At 39.6% G+C, this 22,711-nt stretch overlaps 1 protein-coding gene across 1 annotated transcript in view; it reads left to right on the top strand.

The window, feature by feature from the left end:
- Nucleotides 1-536: 536 nt before the first annotated feature.
- LOC146701636 (cadherin-20-like) overlaps nucleotides 537-22,711 on the top strand; it is a 102,020-nt gene continuing 79,845 nt past the window's right edge. The window contains exon 1 of the mRNA XM_085467938.1: nucleotides 537-922. The gene's annotated coding sequence lies outside the window, so the exon portion shown is untranslated. The remainder of the gene's footprint in view (nucleotides 923-22,711) is intronic.

Here is a 22,711-nt window from a genome sequence, read left to right as displayed (position 1 = left end):
CAAGGGAGAAGCAAATATTTACTTATTCATCATACATATTTCTTGTTTTGTTCATGATTATTTTATGAACCAATTTTCTTATAATGTGGAGTCATGTGTGCTGCATTCTAATGTAACAGGCTGAAGTCTGCTGGGGATGTTCGAGTCGCAATCCTTTAACCAAGCTTCAGACGGTCTGTTGATAAAACCCAGTAAAGAGAAAAGACCACAAAGTTAATAGACTATCACTCCCCCTAAAAAGAACTGATTGTGCTGCTCAGGGGGGTCACATACACAGTGAGAGGGGTTGCAGCCAATGCGAGAACAAAAGAATAAAGTGGGGAAAAGTGAGTGGAGCGAAAGAGTGTATTTTGAGTCCTGCGGGTTAATTCAGTGCCTTTCAGCTACAATTGCCGTGTCTAAACATTCATGAGCCGTACAGGGATGGATGAAGGGAGAGAGGGAGGGAGAAATGAGGGGAATAGATGGAGCAACAGCACAGCGCTCAGACACAAGAGGGAGAGCTGTGTGTGAGCTCATCCACAGCGCTCTGAGCAGGTAGAGCGAGCACAGGACACAGAGAGAGAGCGTGCAGGAGGAGGAAAGTGAAAGAAGGAGAGAGAAAGGGAGTCTGTCTCCTCACCTGAAGATTACTTTGTCTCACACTTCATTCACCCCGAGTGCTGGAAGGAGCAGCGAGGTAGAAGCTGAGTTCATCAGGAGTTGCCAGCGCTTGCTCTCTGGTCTTTTTCTTTTCTTTTTTTTAAATCCCCTCTTGCCTGGTTTTCCCTGCGCAGGGGGTCAGCTGGACTTTTCTCTGCAAGAAAAAACCCACAGTGGAAAGACTGAGATAGAGAAACCAACACGTCGGGAGGGAAAGTGAGAAAATTGCAGTAAATCCCAGTGTCTGCGAAGGAAAAGAAGTTCAGAGAAGCTCCAAAAGGTAAGGATTTTAATTTATTCCTCTCTTTTCTAATAAAAACATAATTATCAGAACAACCTGTAACAAGGTAAGTCAAATCCTTGCATTTTAAGAGCTTGTGCAGAGTGTGTCTTTGTGCAGTGGGTGTGTATTACAGCCATCATTTACGGACTTCGAGGAGAAGCAGCAATGTGCACTTGCGGCGGCAGGAAGTTGACTCAGGAGGATGGGTTAATAATACAAGAAAAAGCAGAGGGACAGCTCGAAGTACAGTGACAGAAACAGGGGAAAAATACATGAGTGTGAAGGAGAGTTGAACTGAACGACTGAGAAAGAGAGAGGGGAATAGGAGGAGGAGGGATAGAGTGGAGTGGCGGGGGCTCGCTGGCAGCCAATTCAGTAACCAAGGCAGCTGACATGAGGGAGAGCCAACAGGGGGACAGTGGGATTTCTATTTTTCACCCTTGCTGAGATACGCCGGGGCTCTGCCAAGTCCCCTGCCTCATCCCCCATGGATAAAGATTCCATTGTGTGCTGCTGTGACTGAATTCATTAAGCATCTACATGTACTCTCCTCTGGCCGCACTACTCTCGTACGCTCCTTCCTCTCTCCAGCTTATACTCACTCTACACGACTGCTCCTCCTCTCTCGCTTTCATTGTAGTCTCAATTGGCCCAGCTCAACTTGTGTTGCATCAACAGTTGTATTTTTTCCCCCAATGCTCTGCAGTGGATGATACTGTGAACACAATTTTGCCAAGAATGACCCCAAAGTTTATTTAAGCCTGGCTTCAGGATGCCACATGGGGTCGCTCAATGTAGGTGGGGGGGTGTGGAGTGGGGGGCATGGGAGATTTATTAGATGGCAGCTTGGGAACTTTGCTGGCATTAATAACAAGAGGGGCTGTGAAATCCTGCTAAAACATGAAAGAATGCAACATTACAGTGGCTACCAATTATATCAGTAACACCTTTATACTACAGTGGATCACATAAGTGTGTTTTTGTGTTCCTTGGTCTTATTTAGCTCATGTCCACAAAACTGCTTTTGTTTGCTGTCATCAGTTTTTAGCTTATGTCTCAGGGCAAAAGCACCAAAACGCCACGTGATGAAAATAGCAGATTTACAAGAGCTTATAAATAGATGTAAATGAAAGCTAATGCTGTTCTGTTTTTTTTCTGGGTGTTTGCATTTGCTAACAAACAAATCAGTGTGTTGCTTGCAGCTCGTTTGTGCTGCCCCCAAGTGGACAAAAAGCTTGTTGCTGTAGGTTTCGGTTGGTGTTTTACGTTTTTTGTTTCGTTTTGCTCATTTGTGTGGTCAACTCACACACACACAGAAAAAAACAAAACATTATTTGATAACTGACCTAAAGATTGCTATTGGTTGTCAAGTAATTGGTCCGAAAGAAAAAGATGAGTTTGCCTGCCAGCAAGCTCACGCTAAGGCTAACAAGAAGAAATTCATTAAATTTAGAGAAAAGGCAAAACAATGCACTGAATTAAAATTTATCTAATAAAAAATAGTCAATAACTGAGCTCAGAGCTGTTTTATCATCCCAGAATTGTTTATGGCAGCACATACATTGTGGGCTCTTTTTCTGCCAAGCATGCCATTTATTTTCTTCTACGCACTTAGGCTAGTCCCCCGGAGTTTATGTTAATTTCTCAAACTTTTATTCGACCCCATCTCTGACTTTAGGGAATCTTTAATTAGTTTCTAGAAGCAGTGACACTAGTGATTCTTGACAACATTAATTAAAAATTGTTTTTCTTAAAAAAAAGTCACAATTTATTCAAAAGGTCACGCTGAAAATGAAGGTACTGCTTCATTAAAAAGGAGAACGATTGAAGTAAGAGAAAACACAATTCAGATGTTGTTCACTTTTTGTGCATTAGCCTTTCCCTACCTTTCTCTCCACACTGAAGACCATGTCATCACCCTTTAGGTAAAAGGCTAGTATAGCCTTTATGGGCTCCTTATTGTTTCCAAGATGTGAGGCGCTTCGCTTGTGGTGAAATCAATAGCCCAGTAAATTCTTAATTGAATGACTGCAGGGCTTGGAGCCTGATGGTGCTTTATGGGCTACCAGAAGGCGCCTTTGAGAACAGACAAAATAACAAGGACCCTGCTGGCATTGTTGTGGTCTGGGAAGCAATGTCATGTCAATCAGCCAGGCCTGGCAGGCAACAGCGGCTGTGGGATGGCGTTAGTGCTTGTACACCTGCCATGTTATGCTTGAGTTGAAGCGGGTGTCACTTTACCTCTAATTAGCTTTTCTTCCTTTGAAATACTTTTTATGGCTCATTTGATCATCACGCAGTACATTTCAGTGCTATTTGACACCGGGGAGCCGTGTCACAGGTACCGCTGCTGTGATCGAAGACAGAAAACCGCCTTTGGGTTTAAAATTTGGAACACGACCAGATATGTTTCGTGCACAGGAAACACCCGTGTGGTATTGTGTGGTGGTGCGGATCCTTTTGTCATCTGTCTGAGCTACGGATGGATTGTCTTGACCTCGGGGCGCTCGCTGCCACTTCAGCAGAAACAAAAGACTACGATGCACACTTTTGGCCAATTTGTTAAATGTCACACTCTTTTAACACTGCAGTTTTTCACCCATCAGTTTGTTAACTAGTTGGGATGAGACAGTTATATGCAATTTTTAATCAAGTCCAAATCTTCAAATATTTTCTTTATTCGGAATAAAAAAGCTGTTTGCTAATTGTTTTTTTATTATCCTCAACAACATCATCATCATCATCATATTGTAACAAAATAATTCCTCAAATCTGGGATAAATATAGTATTGTATAGTTGATGCATTAAGTAATAGCATGAAAACTGGTATTCTCTGAGCCATTCTTGCTCAATGGCGAAGAGCTCTTTTGGCAGAAGAGCTGCTCTGGTAGTCATAGAGTGCTGAAAAGCTTATTTCACGCGGGTCCTGCGTGAGCCAGTTTCTGCAGCTAGTATCCAGCATTAGTTCTCAGCTCTCTCACTCTCAGCTGCAATCGGCCAGCTAGAACAGGTATGAAAACGGGCAGAGCTCCATTTGCTTCTGGTGTTTATTGCTCATTGCTAGTCGTGCTGAATATCAGGTCATGAACAAAGGCTGCAAACTTCAGAGAAACTCTAGGCAGCAGAGTCTGTCACGACACCTCTCCTTCACATATTTAACACACTCCAGCGATGTGCACTAAGTTGCTGGGTGTTATCTTTGAAAGTGAATATTGCCCGTTTTTGTGGGCTGTTTACTGATCTGAACCCAAAAAAGGGAAAATACTAAAAGTATTCATTTAAATGTGTTTTATGTTTTGAACCAAATATCCAGAAACCCTAAAATGATGAAAACCGATTTGGTAAATGGTGTTAAAACAAGGCTCTTTACTTCATTCTTTAACGGCAGAAACAATAGAGCTCACACCGGTACATTCAGATTTGATGCTTTAGGATATATTTGCTAACTTTGTGTTCATTGCACTTACCAGTACATAGCCTTATCCATACCAGCCAAGTGCAATAATATGCAAAAACTGGAAATATCCATAGAAAACAGGCTGATGAAAACCAGTTTCATTCAACAACCTCACACCGGCTGCGATTAAAAGAGAACATTTTATAACAAACTGTAGCAAAGAGCAGGACTACTTATGCTTTGGAATTTGCATTTTCTTTACAAAAACAGTCACAATTTACAGTTTAGACCCTGAACTCTTAAGTTGGCAAAGTTTCTCGATATTTTGTGTCCTCATTAGCTCGATTGGCACCATGTAAGCAAAGAAATTATGTATTTCTTAAGCCACACTGGTGTGCCTTGACGCACCATTGGGAAGCCACTGCATGAGGGGGCACAGCTCAATTGGAGGTCAATCCGTAGCAGGTGTAGCATCTTTTATGTAAGGGATATCATGACAGGAATGCAATAGGAGCTTGGTAGCACCCGCAGCATCCATACGACAAACAGCTACATGAATATATGTGTAAAATGTTAATGCTGTATATATAAAGTATACACATATAGCGTGACTACTCAATGGCACACAGGAAAGCCTGACTTATGTGGCAAACATTTATAATAAAACAACCACGATCAATACTGTAATTTACACCACACACACTTTTTTTAAAGCATACCACTCAACAGCACCGTTATCTGGAAAATCAACAATGATCCAATAACAAGCATACCGCAAAGTAAACAAACACGAGACAACAGCAGCTATGCACTGGCTGTTATGAAAGCCCGATTTAATAAATAGCCATCCATGAAATAGTCTCGAGCTCTACTGATTTGTCTCCCGAATATGATTTCTCATTTGTCCGGTCTCATATGTGCTCATTATCCTTTTCCCTTTATTTATAGGGTGAAAATGGCCACCTTCAAAGGTTGAGGCCTTGGTGGTGTATCTATTTACACCAGAGACTCAAGTTTAAGTCTTCAGATTTCACAGATGTTCACACTCCATTTGCATTGGGTTTTTTTTGTTTGTTTGTTTTTCAAAATATATTACAAAATAAAAATATGTCACTTGGTTAACTTTAGGCATTAAAAACTACATGGTTAGGTTTAATATAGAAAAACTACCGTATTTTCCGCACTATAAGGAGCACTTAAAAGCCTTTAGTTTTCACAAAAATCGACAGTGCACCTTATGAATGAATTCTGGTTGTGCTTATTGACCTCGAACCAATTTCAGGTGGTACACGGCACTCAAAAATCTGTCAAAAACGTTTCAGTACGACTTTGGTAAGCTATGAAGCCGCACTGCTTGATGGATTGTCAGAACATTACGGCTACCGTAGTCAGGAGCCTCGCGGAGTAATCTGGGTCCAAAACTCCGTCTTCTTCAGGTCCCAAAGTCAAACAAACACTGCGGCATCACTGAGAGGTAAAAACTGCCTAAATTCTTTCATCTTTAACAAAATGATCAGTGTTGCTGCTTTACCAGGTGTAACAATTAAGTTTAACATTCAGGCATCCGTGAAAACAGGATTTATTAAATTTGACGGAGTTAGAAGTTAGCAGGAAGTTAGCTCGCTAGTTTCCACCTAAACATGATATAGCATGTTCTGACTGAGAGATTTCTGAAATAATTAAAACGTACAGCTTTGCTATCACTTCCAACATAAATGAAGACAGAAAACTAAACAGCAGTGACGTTTGTAGGGTTACTGAAGTTGGACTAGCTGGTATATAATGATGTGCTACCTGATCGCTAGCTAACACAGCTTTGTTAGCATAATATAACCAGTGAAGCTGGAGGATGAATGCTAATGCTTGTTTCGCTTAATGCGCCTTATAGTCAAGTGCGCCTTATTGTCTGAACAATACAGTAGTTGGTTGAAAGTCACTAGGGTTGGTTTTGGCACAAAAAATTAGTCGGTTTGGCAATAAAAATGACATGGTTATGTTTAGGCACTGAAACTACCTGGTCAGATTTTGCAATGAAAACTACTTTTGTACAAGAAATTCCTCTGTTTATGCATTACAAGGACGTAGTAGATTTTGCAATTGGAAAAACTTTGCTATTTCTTTACGAAGGTCTTCTTTAAAACCTAACAAAGGTACTTTGGCTGTAATAATGTGGACTAAAAATGGCCCTTTTTTCGCTTCATTGAAAAATCCCAAATCGGCGTTCGGATAGATATTTACAGTTGCACCTAACTAAACCAAAATACAATTTGCACTGTTAAACATCCATCCATCCATTCTTTTCCACTTATCTTTATCAGGGTTGAACCCAGGCTGGAGCCTATCCCAGCGATCACAGGGTGAGAGGCGGGGTACACCTGGTCTGTCGCAAGGCTAACACAGAGAGAGAAACAACTATTTACACTCACATTCACACCATTGGCAATCTAGAATTACCAATATCACTTGACAAACTACATGAAAGTGGTTTTATTCATTGGCTTCTCTGAAATAAGATGTGGATATGTGGTTCTCTTTGATCACTCCACACTCTATGATCACTTCACATCCCCAGAGACTTTGGACAAGTTAAACTTGGTGCTCTTATTCAAGTTAACATTTCCAAGTTCAGTAACTGTCAGCTGACAGGTTGACAGTTGACAAGGTTGTGCTGACGTTGGAAATGTAACTTTGTTGTTGGCTACATGTACTGCTACAGTTTCACAAAGACGTTTTTGTTAGAGTTTCTGCTACAACCAGTTCTGCCCGGGGAGATGCTGTTACTGTTTTAGCCATGATTGCTGGAAGCAGTTGTGCATCTACACCTGCTTATGATTTCAAACAAATAAGCAAAAAAACTTTAGGACCTCTGTTCCTGCACCACATTAGCAGTCAGAACCTGCACATTGCCAGAAGCATCTGTTTAGCGGTTAAAGAAGAGGCACATAGTGAACAAATGGACTCAGGCAGCTAGAAAGTACAACTACAATTTAAACTGTCAGTGCCAACACAGCTAATATAGCTCCGCATCCTTAAAGAACACCTACAGCAAGTAATAAGTCCATTCCCATGGTATTCAGAGTTTTTAAATACAGAAAATATTCTCACTTTCCACCTCAGTGTATATACACTGCTATATTATCCATCGCTTTGTGCCACATGTGTGCACACAGCTGATAGTTTGGTTGTTCATTGGAACAAATTCTTCAATACCTGATCATGCACCAAAAGATGCAGGTTTTAATTTCACTGAGCTGGTCCTGCAGCTCCCTCCAAACTCAGATGGTGAATTATTCCATGCCCTCCTGAGTTAAAGAAAGCAATCATGTTTTTTTTTTTCTTTCTTTTTTTTCTGAGACTGACTCTCAGGCAGTGGATCTATTTAAAATGAGAGTTGCTTACAGTAATAGACAGAAACACCTCATCTTGAAAAATTAATTTGAATTGATTCCCCGTAGTCTTTCCCCCCACTGGTCTGACAGGGTTTTGAGAAGGAAATTTTCAATATTCAAGGCCACATGTAAAAATCAATGTCTAAATGAAGCTGATCGGAGATATGAGCTTTCTCTCTCAGTGGTCCTCACTGGAGCCAGGAGGGAAAACTGAGCACATAAACTTTCCTTAACTGTTAAATTGTAGAGCCCGTAGAGCTGTTTTCACAGAGTGCTTGATAGATATTAATCAAACATTTGAGCATTTGTGAACCATATCCAAAGCCCACATATTTAATTCAATTCAGTTCAGTTTTAATTATATAGCACCAAATCATAACAGCAGTGCCTCAAGGTGCTTTATATTAAGTTAGAGACCCTACAGTAATATGTGATGTTCAGTATGTGTGTTTCTGGCTTTAGCTAATATTAGTTGATATTAGTTAACAGTGTTGGTCAAGTTACTTGAAAAAGGTAATCAGTAACTAATTACTGATTACTTGCCCCAAAAAGTAATCCCTTTACTTTACTGGTTACTTATTTTCAAAAGTAATTAATTACTTAGTTACTTAGTTACTTTTTTAAAACGTGATTTACAACCTGAATAGGTAATAAAGCGATAGATCTTTCAGCCCAGTTCTACTTTTTCTGCCTAATCCATCATATAAAATGGAATCAAATGGAAAAGTATCATTTTAAAACTTGTTTTATTAGTTTTAATCTTTTAACTTTATGCATCAAGCAAAAATTAAATTGGATTACTGCCCATCTCTGTTAATATTAAATATGCATGTTTCTAACATTAGCTAAGTTTTGCTAATGATAGTCAAAATGTTTCTGGCAAAATGAACATAACGAAGAAGGGCAATCACTCAAAGTACACCTGACAGAATTGTAATTTAAATGGTGATTTTTGAAATAAAACAAAATGTGAGTAAAAAGAATCTCAACTTCTCAGCTTCTATGTCTATATTTTTATCAGTTCATTCTAATGATGTCTTCTGGAAAACAACATTTTGAGTGGTATTCAGGGTACTACAAATCCCTATGAAAATCCCTATGCAGCTTCCTTTTACCTTTAATTTCAAGGTGAGTGGCAGAATTGGGAAGATAATCATAATATTTCTAAGTCTAGTTAGAAAAACACTGGTGGGGGTTTCAGGCTTAGATCATGGAGTTTACAACACAGGCTGGTTTATGAAGAGCTCTCACAAGGGATAAGAGTCAACAGGATGATGTCAGACTGGCTTACTAATGCCAATAGAGGATTTGAGGAGACCATCACCACAATGAAATTTCACAAGTGTAATTCATGCAACAGGAAATGTGTTCACTGTAAACCTGTTCAAACATCCTATCTGCTCAGTTATCACACTCTGGATTAGATCATCAGGAAACAAATAAAACACCTAAACTATAATCTACAATTTCATCAAAAGCAAACATCCCCTATTTAATTTTTTAACAATCCATCTTACAGGCATAGGGAAAAAATAAACAGCCAGTCGACCTTCAGAGAGGGCCAGAATGATCATCGCATTGCTTTAGGAACATAGTTCGACCTTGGTCCTGGCAGACAGTGATTACATTTTATTGGCCCCGAAAAAAGGAGCCCAATACTCACCAATGTACTCTGGCTGAATAAAATGGAGTGAGATGGCGAATGAATTATAGTCTCTGGAGTTGGTGTGCTCCAGTCAAATTTTTCTCATAGCAGTGGAGGGGATGAGCTACCATAAATCTGACCCAGACATCCATTAGGTTTCTGTACTCTGCAGTTCTCAGCATGGTGCTACTCTCTGTGAATTTCTGGTGCATTTTTCCCATACATGCAGTACGTAGTGTGCTCATATGGCTGTGCTCATTTTGCTAATGAATTACTTGAATTGTTCGTTGACCACTTTTTGGATTCAATCCATAGACTCATTTTTACAGAGAGAGAGACTAAAGTAAAAGGAATCCAAGGACACTTGGATAATTTTCAAACACAGACCCGTAGAAGACTAAATGCTAACCAGAGTTAGAGCGAGATCTCTAACACTACAAACAGCATGATGCACCACCAATTAGCCAGCATTTGAAAATAGTAACTATTTACTGTGATTTGACACACAGCATGATCAAAACTGATCTAGTCTATTAAAAAAAAAAAAAAAAAAAAAAGCAGGGGCATGTTTCACCAAAAAGCAGCAAGAGCAAATTCCTGCTCCTATCATAATGCTTCATTTCTCCAAAATGATTTAAAATGTACTAAAATGTACTGCAATACATGCAATACATTCGAACTTTCAAACATTCACTCAATATGATTTGGATTTTATCAAAAATACATTTAGATGCTGTGTGTATAATTTCCAATGGACTTTTAAAAGCAGGAGCTAAAAATTTCTAGATGACTTGGAGTAATAACCATAAAATAATGGCTTGGGTTTATACCAACTACTGAATGCCTGGCAACCTTGGGGTTAAACTGATCACCCACAAGATATGTTATTTATTTAAGAGTTATTTTTCTATATAGAGAACAAAACACAATAAAGATGTCAACCACAAACATAAAAAATTATGTAGCTTCCAGAGTGAATTCCTTAACCTAAAGGGTTAGAGAGCTGTGATTCTACAGAAACGTGATACTAAATCACATATCTAATTTAGTGAATACATAAATGTTTGTTGTATAACTGGAGATACCAAATTGCATTCACATTGTATTTTTAGCAAAAATTCTGTAAAAGTTCACAAGTTATTAGTGTGCTTTGAGTTGATATAGACGCCCAAAACTACTGAAGTCTTTCTTGGCTCATGGGTGAACTTTTCATTAAACACGAGAGGCAATAAAAAGAAGATTTATTTTCTGAGATACATTGTGCTGCAACTGAAGCTGTTTTCACCTTCTTTTCATGTCCAAGCTTGATGTGAAACTTGTTACTACAGTCCTAAGCATGAGAACATTTCTTTTTGCCCGTCATCTGTTCTCAACTTCACACGTGTGTGTGTGTGTGTGTGTGTGTGTGTGTGTGTGTGTGTGTGTGTGTGTGTGTGTGTGTGTGTGTGTGTGTGTGTGTGTGTGTGTATTTGAATCAGCGCCGATTGCTCATGAAATACGACCTCTGGAAAAGTTTCCTGTCCGCATTCTCCTCTTTGAACTCCAATCCATTATCTCCAGGTATCAAATCCATCCCAACAGGTGTAGTGTGGTAAATGATACGGGCTTGTGGCAGCTTGCCACAGATGCAAGGATGAAAGAGAGGATCGGGTGTCCGGTGTTGGATGCTCACAAGCACACATATACACAAGCATACCGTACACATTTCACAGGGCCCCTATATTGCATTTATCACCCGCATCATCTGTAGTTGTGAGACAAGCGTGTTTTCTTTTTTCTGCAGAATATGTACTCAAGGCTTAAAGATATATATTGTGTTGTATGATAGTTTGCTCTCTGATTGGCTAGAAAGCTTTTATCTGAACTTTCCTCGAACATTGTTTTTCCTTCATATCCCGAAGCTTCCGATCGATACAGCAAGGACCATGCAGACAAAGTCAGAAAACTAGACGCTCACATGTGTTTCTTTCCTGCTGTTTGCAAAGACGAGCTACTTGTTTGAGGTAGAACAATAAATCACTGGAAGTGAAATAGTTGTAGTTCATGCACTCTTCCCAAACTCTGCTATAGCAAATAATATCTGATCACAGTGTTGATCTGTAAACAGCCCTCAGATATGTAGTCTGAAATTCTCCTGGCTGTGTCTCGTTAAAGCAATAGCTTTTGGGCTTTTAAGCTTTAATACATTTTTTAAAACACGGTGTATTAAATGCAGGCATCTAGCTGGTGAATGTAGTCAAGCATTTAGCAGACAAAGAGACAGATTATTTTTTTTATTTTAAGCCTCTAAATGCACAGCAGAAGACTTCTTTACATCCAGGTCCAGCTAAAATGGTAAGAAAAGATTTACAGAACAGTCCGTAAGAGGTCTGGGAGTCACTGTTAGGCATCATTTGAAGGTGAGACCTCCAACCTTCAATGTTTGTTGGAGGTCTTATTTTAACAAGCCATGAATCTGAGGAAAAAGTTCCAACTAGAAGTAATAAAATAGTATTTTAACCCTTTCCTTGTAATTTAAGAGAAACAATTTCTCTTGTCTTCTAATCTCTGCCTTACTAGAGCTGCCTTTAAAAAACCTGGAACCTGTTCTTATGGTTGTCAGACAATTATTGATCATCATTAAGGGTATAGGGGAGGTTGTCTAGTCTTTTTGAAAGAAAGAGTCAAATATTGCTGAACTCATTTGCACACGGCTAAATAAATGTTGATTCATTTTATGTAACAGGTGTTCTGACTGTACAACCAAGGGTCATTCTAATAATGATTTATAGCGTAGACAAAACAGGGGTCAGTTACATCTTCATGTGTTTTTGCTGGCATTGAAAAATTACATTAGATTTTATTTTACAGAGTGTATAGGTTGCAGTCTCTTTCATCTATAAAAGGTTGCTTCAGCTCATCGAGGTTTTTCGGTATTAATTTATGCACAGCTCCTTTAGGTCCCACCACAGTATTTCAGTTAAGTTTTCAGTTTATTAAGAACCTTGACTGAACCACTGCGCCACCCTTATTCTTTACTATTTCTGCCATTATGTTGAAGCTTGCCAATGGGCTTGGGATCACTGTCTGGTTGCATGGCAAAGTTTAAGCTGTTAGCCAGATGTCCTTACATTTGATCCTGTATGACTTCATGGTCAACTTAGTGAGTGCAATGTCCTATGGCTGCAAAACAAGCCCAAGAAATCACCCATCCACCAATTTACCCAACAGTTCGTATGTGGTGTTTGTGCTGATTTACTCTGTTTGGTTTTCTCCAACCATGTTGCTGTGCACTATAGCCAAACATCTCCACTCTGGTCTTGTCTGTCCAAAGTGCATTGCTAGAGAAGTCTTGTGGTTTGTTCAGAATCAACTTTGCAAACCTAAGATGTGCTGCCATGTCCGTTCTCCCAGAAAGAATATGGCAGAGAGGACGCGTTCTCCTGGCAACCCAAACAACTTCTAATTGTGCTGTCATGAACTTTAGCTTTTCACAAGCTAACTGAGGCCTGTAAAATCTGAGATGTTGCTTTTGGTTTTTTACAGTTTCTCAGTGCATTGCAACTTCTGACATTGGGTTGAATTTGCTGGAACATCCACTGCTAGTAACCCTGTGGTGTTAGCACACACCTGAATGCTTCAGACCTGTAAACTGTGAAAGCTTCTGATCTCACATAGGCCTTCACGTTTGTTGATGATCAGTTAATCAGGTATATTTGATTAGCAGCACCTGGCTGCTACTTACCCTCTTAAATCCTGTGGAAGCATTAAGTGTGTACTTTACAGGTTTTTCACACTGCATCCACATTTTGCCTTAGTTTATGTTAAACAAACAGTGACATGGTGTAATATGTCAAGTTGTTGCTCATCTCATTTTAAGATCTGCTGTGGAGATTATTTTTTTTATTATATTCTGATACGTAAAACCTTAGAACCAAAAGAGAGTGTACTTTCTTTTTCAAATGTACTTTATAAGCTGGTGCAATGTAAATGTTATGTTTGAGGCTGGCTGCCGAGCTTCAAATGAATTAGTTATAGCTCATTTATGCACCTCAGTTCGGCAGCTACATGGAGATTTTTTGGCATCAATAGGTCCCACCAGGTTCAAGAGGTGATTGTCATTCTGCCTCTGTCCTGTCCTCCATATCCCATCTTCCATTTAATTTAGCTCCTCATCTTTTTAATGCAGCCTGGGGAACATGCCAGAATGATCTATGGGATAATCTGCCATTGCATTTAGCTGTCGAGTTTCCAGAAACTGTGCTTCACATATGTAAACAAACCAGGGTGATTAGGTCCGCTGGCAAGTTGTCCCTTATGGACATCCCTAATTCAGCCAGCAAAATGGCTGTTCCAGGCTGTTAATTTCTTTATTTACTTTCAGTCTCACTCTACGCACCAACACGGATGAGCTGTTTGATCTCACTCCACTCAAGTTAAAAAAAAAATCCCTACCCCTGAACCGCAGGCACACCGCTCCCCTGAAATCACTTCAACACCCATCCCCTCCCTCTCCCTCCTTCCGGTATCATTATTCTTCCCTTTGAAATCACATTACCTGTGTTCTCTTTGTGAGCTGAGGAGTGTATGCTAGTAGATGAGACAGAATGGAAAATGTAGAGGAGGAGTGAAGTGAGGAAATAACCACAGCTTGAGTTTTATATCACCCGTCTACAGGAATTCCCAGTCAAGTGGGTGGATCAGTTTCTCGTCTTCTTTTATTCAGGGTCTCATATGTCTCCTGAGGAGACTTATGTCTCGTGTGGTTGCCATGAAATCAAAAGTAAAGGAGAACTCTTTAACATTTCCCAGGAAGCATGGTTTTGATGTCTCACGGGTCAAAAATGTCTAGACATCTAGATTACATCTGGCCCGAATTCAGTTCAAAAGTGGATGTTTGGGGGTTGTTTTTAATACAGTATATATTGAATATATCAATATTTAACGGAAACATCACTTTGTTTTCATTACATGAAATCACCTTATGTAGTCGACATTGCTATCATGGCAGTGAACAGCTGCCTATTCAATCAGACACAACATTAGCAACATTATCATTAAGCTCACTGATTTTCTGCCATTTTAGTGGTAATTTTGGACATTTACTGGTTTAATTTTTAGTCAGTGAAAAAGCTGGTATACACAACACTGTACACCTGACATAGAAGATTAAGAAACTTTTATGCCAGATACAAACCTTACAACATACCCGGGCTTTGTTACATACACCTATCTAATCAGCCAACCACATGGCAGGAATTTAGTACATGAAGGCATGTACACGTGGTCGAGATCACCTCCTGAATTCCCACCTGAACACTGAAATGGAAATGAATGGCGATTTAGGTGAGTTTAATGTGGCATGGTCGTTGGTGCCATGGCTGGTCTTTTTCATAAACTGCTGATCTACTGGGTTTTACCCAAAGAACCATCTCCAGGGTTTATGAGAAAACGTGCACTGAGCTACAGTTCTGCAGGTGAAAATGCCTTGTTGATGCAAGCAGTCGTGACAGAGCACCCAGATTGCATTAAGCTGATAGGAAGCAAACTCAAATAACGCTCGTTACAACCAACGTATGCAGAAGAGCATATCTGAATGCAAAATACGAACTTTGAAGCAGATGGACCAAAGCTACAGAAGACGACAATAAGTGCGACTGCTGTCAGCTAAGAACAGGACACAGAGGCTACAATTCACACGAAAATTAGACAACAGAAGATTGTAAAACTGTTGCCTAGTCGGATGAGTCTTGATTTCTGCTGCAACGTTTACATGGAAGGGTCAGAATTTGGTATAAACAACATAAAAAGCATGGATCCCTCCTGCCTGATATCAGTCAGTGTTTCAAACTAGTGGTGGTGATGTGCTGATGCAGTCGTGTGGGAGATATTTTTTTGGCATCACTTTGGGCCCCTTAGTACCAACTGAGCCAATGCTGATTTTTATAATAATATTAATAAAAAATAATAATAATATTGGATGTAATTACTTTGTACACTTTCAAGGACAGAAGCACAGTGGTTTGGCATCCATTGTTCAGTGAAAAACTCTCATGGCCGTATGTTTGAGTAAGCGTCTGTCTTGTACAACAACCTACAACCACTTCATCAAGTGGAACCAGGATCCATGTTTGCAGTCTCTTCAGTTCTTAAGTCCTACCTTTAAATATTTGAAGAGCCAGACGCAAATTAAGAACAAGGAGATGAGAGGCTTTGCGGTGCACATGCAAGAATAGGACAGCATTCATAATGAATGTGCTTCAGCTCCCGCTCTTGATTTATTTCAAGGCGAACGAGCACGGCAAGTGAATAAACTTGTTTCACACGTTTAACATGCAATGTGAATAGCAATTATTTTTCCTGATCTGGAAATGCAAGGAGTGATGGTTATTTAAAAAAGAAGAATTAAACATTTCATTTGTCAGTGAAGAGTTCAGTAGATTCCAGGTGTGCAGTCTACTATAGTATTTTTGAACTCTTAGCCACTTTCCCCCTCTTCCTGCAGAGTATGTCAACTTGAGTTTGTCATTTCTGACATTTCCCAGAATATGTTTTTGAAAAGTGCCAGACAGCATGCTGCATGCAGTCGGGGGTTACAGTCAGGAAAAAAATGGGAGTCGTGTAGTGCGTCCATGTCTTGTAGCTGTATGGCACCATGGTCTGCTGAACCCACTGTTGTTTGAGAAATTGGTCTGTGTCTTACAATAGATTTTTCTCCGTATGATGCTTCAAATGGCTGTCAATAACTCTGAGGGTTGGGGTATTTTACAGATCACAACCCATTTATTTGGAGAATATATGTTAAAAAAAAAAAGAATACAGCATCACAGATTTTAGGATGGACTTTTCCTGTGGATAACAACATGTCTTTTCAGAGATTAGACATGGAATTATCTGCCTGGCATGCTGGTTACATTTTTCAATCTCCGGTGGTCAAACCAACCAAAAACTAAAACAATAATAATAATAATTTCCCCCTTTTTGTGTTTGTTTTGTGATGGGAATTGAACGTGTCTATAATCATGAGAGAGCTGCTATTTTGAAAAGCAGCTCGCAGCCTTCAGAGACGTGTTTTATTGGCTCGGTGGACGCCCTAATCTGTCATTTCACCGACGACAGCTTTACACATTTGGCGTCGCTGGATGGATTTAATGTTTATTTGAGCCCCTGAAGTAAATTACTTCTCAAGGTTTATTTCCTTCTCCAACAATTACCCAGCTTCGTATGCAACACTTTCTTTGGTTGCACTGCAGCTCTGAAACTATAATCTGCAACTGTACATGATGATCTGTATTCAAAAACACAAGGAATAGAGTGTGTGTGAAAGAGAGAGACTGCAAAATGTGCCAAGAAAAAGTGAGGAACGTTAAGATGGTGTGAGTCAGGAAGAGACAGCAAGACAGAGACAGACATATGTAAACAAAGCAAGCAGAGAAAAAGCGAGGTGGACGCCTGCTGAGTGTTGGACTATGGAATTGTCTCCTCAGCTGCTGGCTAAGTCTGTCATCTGTTCAATAGTTGACTCAACATCTGGTGAATCCTGCATAAATACAGCTCTCTGAGCCACCGACAGAGAGGCAGCGAAGGATATTTAAAAGCTTATACACTCGACTGGGTGTTGTAAAGCACCTACACAGAACAGCAGAAGCCAATGATGGAGTATTTTCAGTGCATCATAGTCAATTCTGGTGGAAGTAATGCATTATAAAGCTGTAATCTCATTACTCCTTTCTGTAACACAGTAATGCAGGATATTAAAGCTCTAATTTTAGTTATCACATTACATTTACTGATCCTATCGACAGGTCGTGACTCAAATTACACCCACAGCATTGTAAATAATTGTGAAATATCATACCTGTTTAAGTCTTATTCGTTTATGGGAGTCTTTGTTCTCGCCCCTGCATTACAACAAGGAGCACAGAAGTAGAGGATACATGCAGGAAAAATGAGAGGCTAATAGCCAGAGAAACAGATTTAACTTTGTTTTATTGGCTCAATGTGCATTTTGCAGGACTTAAGGACGCTAAATGAGTGAGTGGAGCTTAATGACTTTTTCCGGCTCCTGGTTCATCTGAGATCCAAGTCTGTTTTAGTCCTGGGTTTATTTGTTGAGTTTAAACCATGGATGCTTAGAAACGATGGACAAAGATATCGTAGCATGATCTGGCATAGCAGTTTCACCAGTGAAGGCAGTTCTGACTGAACGTCTTCTTGTTTGTCATCTTTTTTGACACTAATGGGGACAAAATTTTGAAGCAAAGAAAATCATGTTATATCCAATTAGATGTGAGACTAGCAAGTATTACTGTAAACTGTTTTCCAAGGTCACATATCAACAGAATATGAATGGAAATTGAAACAGGACAGTTTTCCCACAGACTTCCACAGCACTGTGCAGAAGTCTTGAGTCACACCTCATTTCTTTAAATTTTGTTTCGTGGTCTTAAGCTACAGTTTTTGAGGTTTTCTGAAGGTCTTTCAAAGTTTTTCTTGGGACATTAAAGGACCCGTCCCGTCTCAGCAACAAACTGTCCCAACTTCTGCAACAGCCAGAAGGTTCCACACCATCCAGGCTAAAACAAAGAGGCTCAAGAGGAGCTTCTACCCTCAGGCCATCCGAGCCCTAAACTAAAACATGTTTTAGGGCTCAAAACATTTGTACATAATTCACTTACTGTATATAATGTTCTCTTTTTTGCAGAGTCGAGGAGCATTTCAGGACAGATTTCACTGCGTGTTGTACTCGTATAACTATGCATGTGACAAATAAAGAATCTTGAATCTTTTAACCCAGAACAGACAAGCAAGGAAACCAATTCCAAATTCTCTAGTGAGCTTGACAAAGAAGGCAGCTGGACTTTTTTAGGTTTGTGAAGTTCTTTCACAAAATATAAGAAATCAAATTCACTTAACCTGCATTCTCTTTAATTAATGCATTCAGGTTTAAGGCCCAACCCATCATCCTATATGGGATATAGCCACCCATTGGCTTGTCCCTACAAAGCAGAACACCAAACAAATGTTTTATGCCATCTTGGCATTGTGAAATCCAATGCAATAAGCAAGGAGTGAATCAGATTGAGAAACACTGCAGGGGAACACTGCAGACCCTTTGGCTAACAACCTAACAGTCAAGAGTCATAAGCCTTTTAGCAATTACAATCCACACCACAGTTATTTTGACCTGAAAGTAGTGTTCACAGAGATCACAGAAGAAGAGATGGCAGGGCCATTTCCTTACAGACGTCTGTATAACTGTAAGTTTTTGGCAACCAAGCCCTTTCAGCTTGCAAGCAGGAAGCTTCAGCAGGCTTTAACAGCTTTCAACCATCACAGCACTCTTCAGTTAATAATTACTTTTTTGTTTGATAAAAGGGTGGCCAATAAATCTGGAGCCAAAGTGAAATCAAAACAATCCACAAATTCGCACTTTAAGTGAGCGAGCAGGCTGTGTTTCATTCAGCCATCAGGGCCATCCTCAATGCATTAGGCTGTCATTCTATTTCTGGGCAGTGGGTAGAGAGAGATGTCCTATATCAGCGCCTGTTCAGGCTGGCTTTATGGGAGACCTCCTCCTCTTGCAGTTCAAGTCAATTGTCAACATGATTTATGGAGATGTGAGCTATCTCTAGACTGGCTCCTCAATCTTCCCCCTGACGAATTGGTACCATTGGCCCATGCAACTGCCGTTTGTTTTCCTCACTGGCCAATTTTCATCCAAGCTGACAAATTAAATCTGCCATGTTTTTGAGGAAGCTATTTTCCCCTCCCTCCTCCCGTTTTCCATATATGACCTGCTCCACAATTACCAGAGATATGAGATTGACACCAGCGTATAAACTTTCCAGAGCAGTTTAGGAGTCTAACATGAGTAATATCCGCACTTTTAATGGAGGTATAGTGTCATAACGTTTAATGGGAAGGAACGTGGCTAGGATGACATGCATCTCTCAAAGACACGCACCACTTATTGTCCCAATCATCTCATATGGCTCACCAACACCAGTACTGCCTGATTAATGCGACTGGCTTTTATGAGCAGGATAAAAGGCTCTGCATATTACCCAGGCAATTATAATACCTGGGAAAGTCTACTAAAAACAATGGAAAGCTCATGCAATCAACTAAGTGACAGTAACTTTTTAAAAAGTTTGGCTATTTAAGTTTATAATTGACTCCTCTCCACGACCACTAAAAAGGAAATGAGAGTCCAGTGAGCAATCAGCCGTATCTTTATCCTGAACCTTTGTTGCCCTGCTCTGCCCTGACCTGCCTGCAGATTAAGGGAAATTAACAGCCAGTGGCAAGGTGGCTGAAAGGTTGGAGAGAGCTGAAAAGCCAGCAGGTTTGACCCCTGCATCTACAGCCAATGAGAGTCCCCAAAAGTAAATGTCAATATTGCTAAGAGGTTTTAATCCAGACCCAAGTAAACAACATGCTACTCAGTAGTTTAGTAGTGTAAGGGTATGTTCTCAATAGTGTAGCTACATAACCATGTGGCATTTGTGTGGCTTAAGGGGATCATAACGGTATTCATCCAACATTTTTCTCTAAGTTTGTAGTTTCATGGTGGCACTGTACTGTATGTAAATATTCATGTGATCACGGTGACATCACCTGTTAGTAAAGCCCCTTTGGTTACCTTTGAGGTATCTTGAAACAGATGAATACCGCTCTAAGCCTAGGCCGACCCTAAAACACATCTTGTTTATTGTCCTTTTTGAATCTAAATTTGACCATAGCTTATAAAATAGACATCTTGTTATGTTTAACAAGTAGCTAAAGTTTCCATAGACTTCCATTTTACCAGTTGTGAAACTAGAGCAGTCGACGTATTCTTCTATATCGTTTTCAATGGTGAATCCACAGATTATCCACTGGTTTGTGAAGTCTTTGCTGTTTTGAAACCAGATATGATGATCTGTCACTTCTGACTGGCTAAAGCCTTGTCAGTCACGAATCTTGAGCCAATGAGGATACCAGGAATAGTCCTATTTTCTGAAACTTGAAATTACCTGTAGTAATTACCTGTAGTAAGCTGTAGTGCCTCTGCACCTCACTGTACAATACCTTGTGCAATACTTTTTGTAAATAGTCAACAGTGCAATAGACTCAATACTTGAAATGTGCAATTCACTTGTATTTTTATTTTTTATTCCTATTTATTCTATTTATCCCCTTTGTATATTTTATTTATATTTGTCTCTGTATTTATGTGTGTGTGTGTGTGTGTGTGTGTGTGTGTGTGTGTGTGTGTGTGTGTGTGTGTGTGTGTGTGTGTGTATATATATATATATAACAGTTCTGTAACTGTAACTTCGGTCGTTGCTGTGCTTTTTTTGGAAGTCGAATTTCCCAGAGGAACCCACCCGAGGGATTAATAAAGTTCTATCTTATCTTATCTTATCTTATCTTATCAAAATTAGTAAATTGCACTTATTTCTTCCAAAATGAGACACTGGGGCAATAAACTCAACAGGAAATGTTTACAGAGGTCAAGTCTGAAGACATGCTTAAGTATTTTTGCAATCACAATTTAAAAGAATGCAGGGTTCAGGCTATTCTGCATTGGCTTCACTTTTCAAAAAGTTTACACATGAGGTGTTTGGAAAAGTAACCAACTGATCCAATCAAAATCAGGCAGTATGGATCTATGACTCGTATATAACATTTAACAAATATTAGGAAATTGTTTTGTGTGTCTGAAAGAAAAATATATCAGCCAGTATATCAGTTTTTTTTTAAAATAACCGTATATATGTTTCAAAAGTACTATATCAGTCGGGGTCTAAAATAAGTACACAAGCAAAAAGACAACATTCACGAGACATTCTTGAGAAATGTGTTAAAAAGACCCCCATGCTTACTTTTATACTACAGCTGATTAAAAAGCTATTTTGTGTTTTGTTTTGGGGTTTTTTTTTCTGAACACCCATTATTCAGGAGAAGAATGGAGTGCCCCCACCAATGGATCTTGGTGGGTGTAACAACCAATGTAGTGACTGACTCTTTTTAGGGATTTTATTAATGTCAGCACAGGAACTTAAAAACAAAGAAACTCCACAATAATAACTTTTGATTTTTTCAATGAAAATGTGTTTAAAGTGTGCAATATATAGAAATTGTTACCTATTCCATGCATAAATGAAATAATATAATTTATTATCATAGCAAAAAACTAATGCAAATATTAAGAACATTTAAATGATACTGCAAGCTCTATGTTTATGTTTTGCTGTTGAAGACATTTACTCAGGGGAAAAGCTGTTTTTCATTCTTCAGTGTGAAAAGCATCTCTTATGAAAACAATGTATGATTCCTGCACAGGCAGAATTATTAAAAATGACTGTTCACTTTGCTCAAAGCCTGCAGATCCACCAGCAAATACTGTCAGACTTAACCAAACAAGATGCTAACTGTCAAAATTTAGGATATTTTGTATGTTACTGCTCACTCCTTCCACTTCTGCATGAGGCACAAACAACACGCACGCATTACGCACAATCCCACTCAGGAGCACCACCATCCACAGCGCCAACTGAGAGGGAAAGGTGGGGGGGCAGTGCTTTCTGATTTAGTCCGCACAATGTGGAGGAGTGATTTTCTCTGAGGCACATTTGTTGCTTCTTTTAACCCTGCGAGGGGGATACACACCCTCCCAAATAAACCCAAGCCCTCCTCCTTCCTTGCTCCAACCTCCTTGCTGCTAAGAAGATTGCCTGAGTTTTTCCCGGTGTGATTGGGGCGATAACCACTAATGGATTTGGAGCCCCGGGCACATTAAAGAGGAGAAGTGTTGGTGAATCTTGTTTTAACTTCAATAAGAAGGAAGCACTGGTAAAAATGTTAATTCAGTGCTGTAAGGTCAATATGATCAAAGCAAGATTTTAAAAAGGTCTTATGGTTTTGCATCTGAGGATCTCTTTTATTTGTGATTTATATCTTCTGTACAAATCCCTTGAATCTTCAGGATAAACAATAGTTAAGCGAGGGAAAACATGAAGATATACAGCCATAAATCTGCATATGCACACGCCGAAGACAACAAATGTGTACAAACTGTCACGGCGGGGTGCGCCGGTGTGTGTGTGGAAAGAGGACCCAAAAGCAGATGACGATGAGGAGTAGTAAGGTTTTAACAGAAGGTGAAGCTTTATTGCGATGCCGGCAGGAAATAAACCAAGAGACCAAAACAAGCTGGCAAAAACACTAAGAAACAAAAAACACTAAAGGTACTAAGACCGAAAAAAACTATAACTATGACTGAGGTGAGATTAAACAGACGAAAACTATAACCATGACTGCGGTGATGTAAACAGACGAACCGACAATGGCATGGAGAAAACAAAAGGCTTAAATACAGACATGAGGT

The sequence above is a fragment of the Copadichromis virginalis genome, linkage group LG9 (assembly GCF_057382275.1).
Source record: "Copadichromis virginalis isolate Kocher_CV1m ecotype Utaka linkage group LG9, C_Virginalis_male_GT1.1, whole genome shotgun sequence".
In the NCBI taxonomy this organism is placed as follows: domain Eukaryota; kingdom Metazoa; phylum Chordata; class Actinopteri; order Cichliformes; family Cichlidae; genus Copadichromis; species Copadichromis virginalis.
Note: the sequence above shows the minus strand (reverse complement) of the source record. Positions and strands in the feature narration are given on the sequence as shown.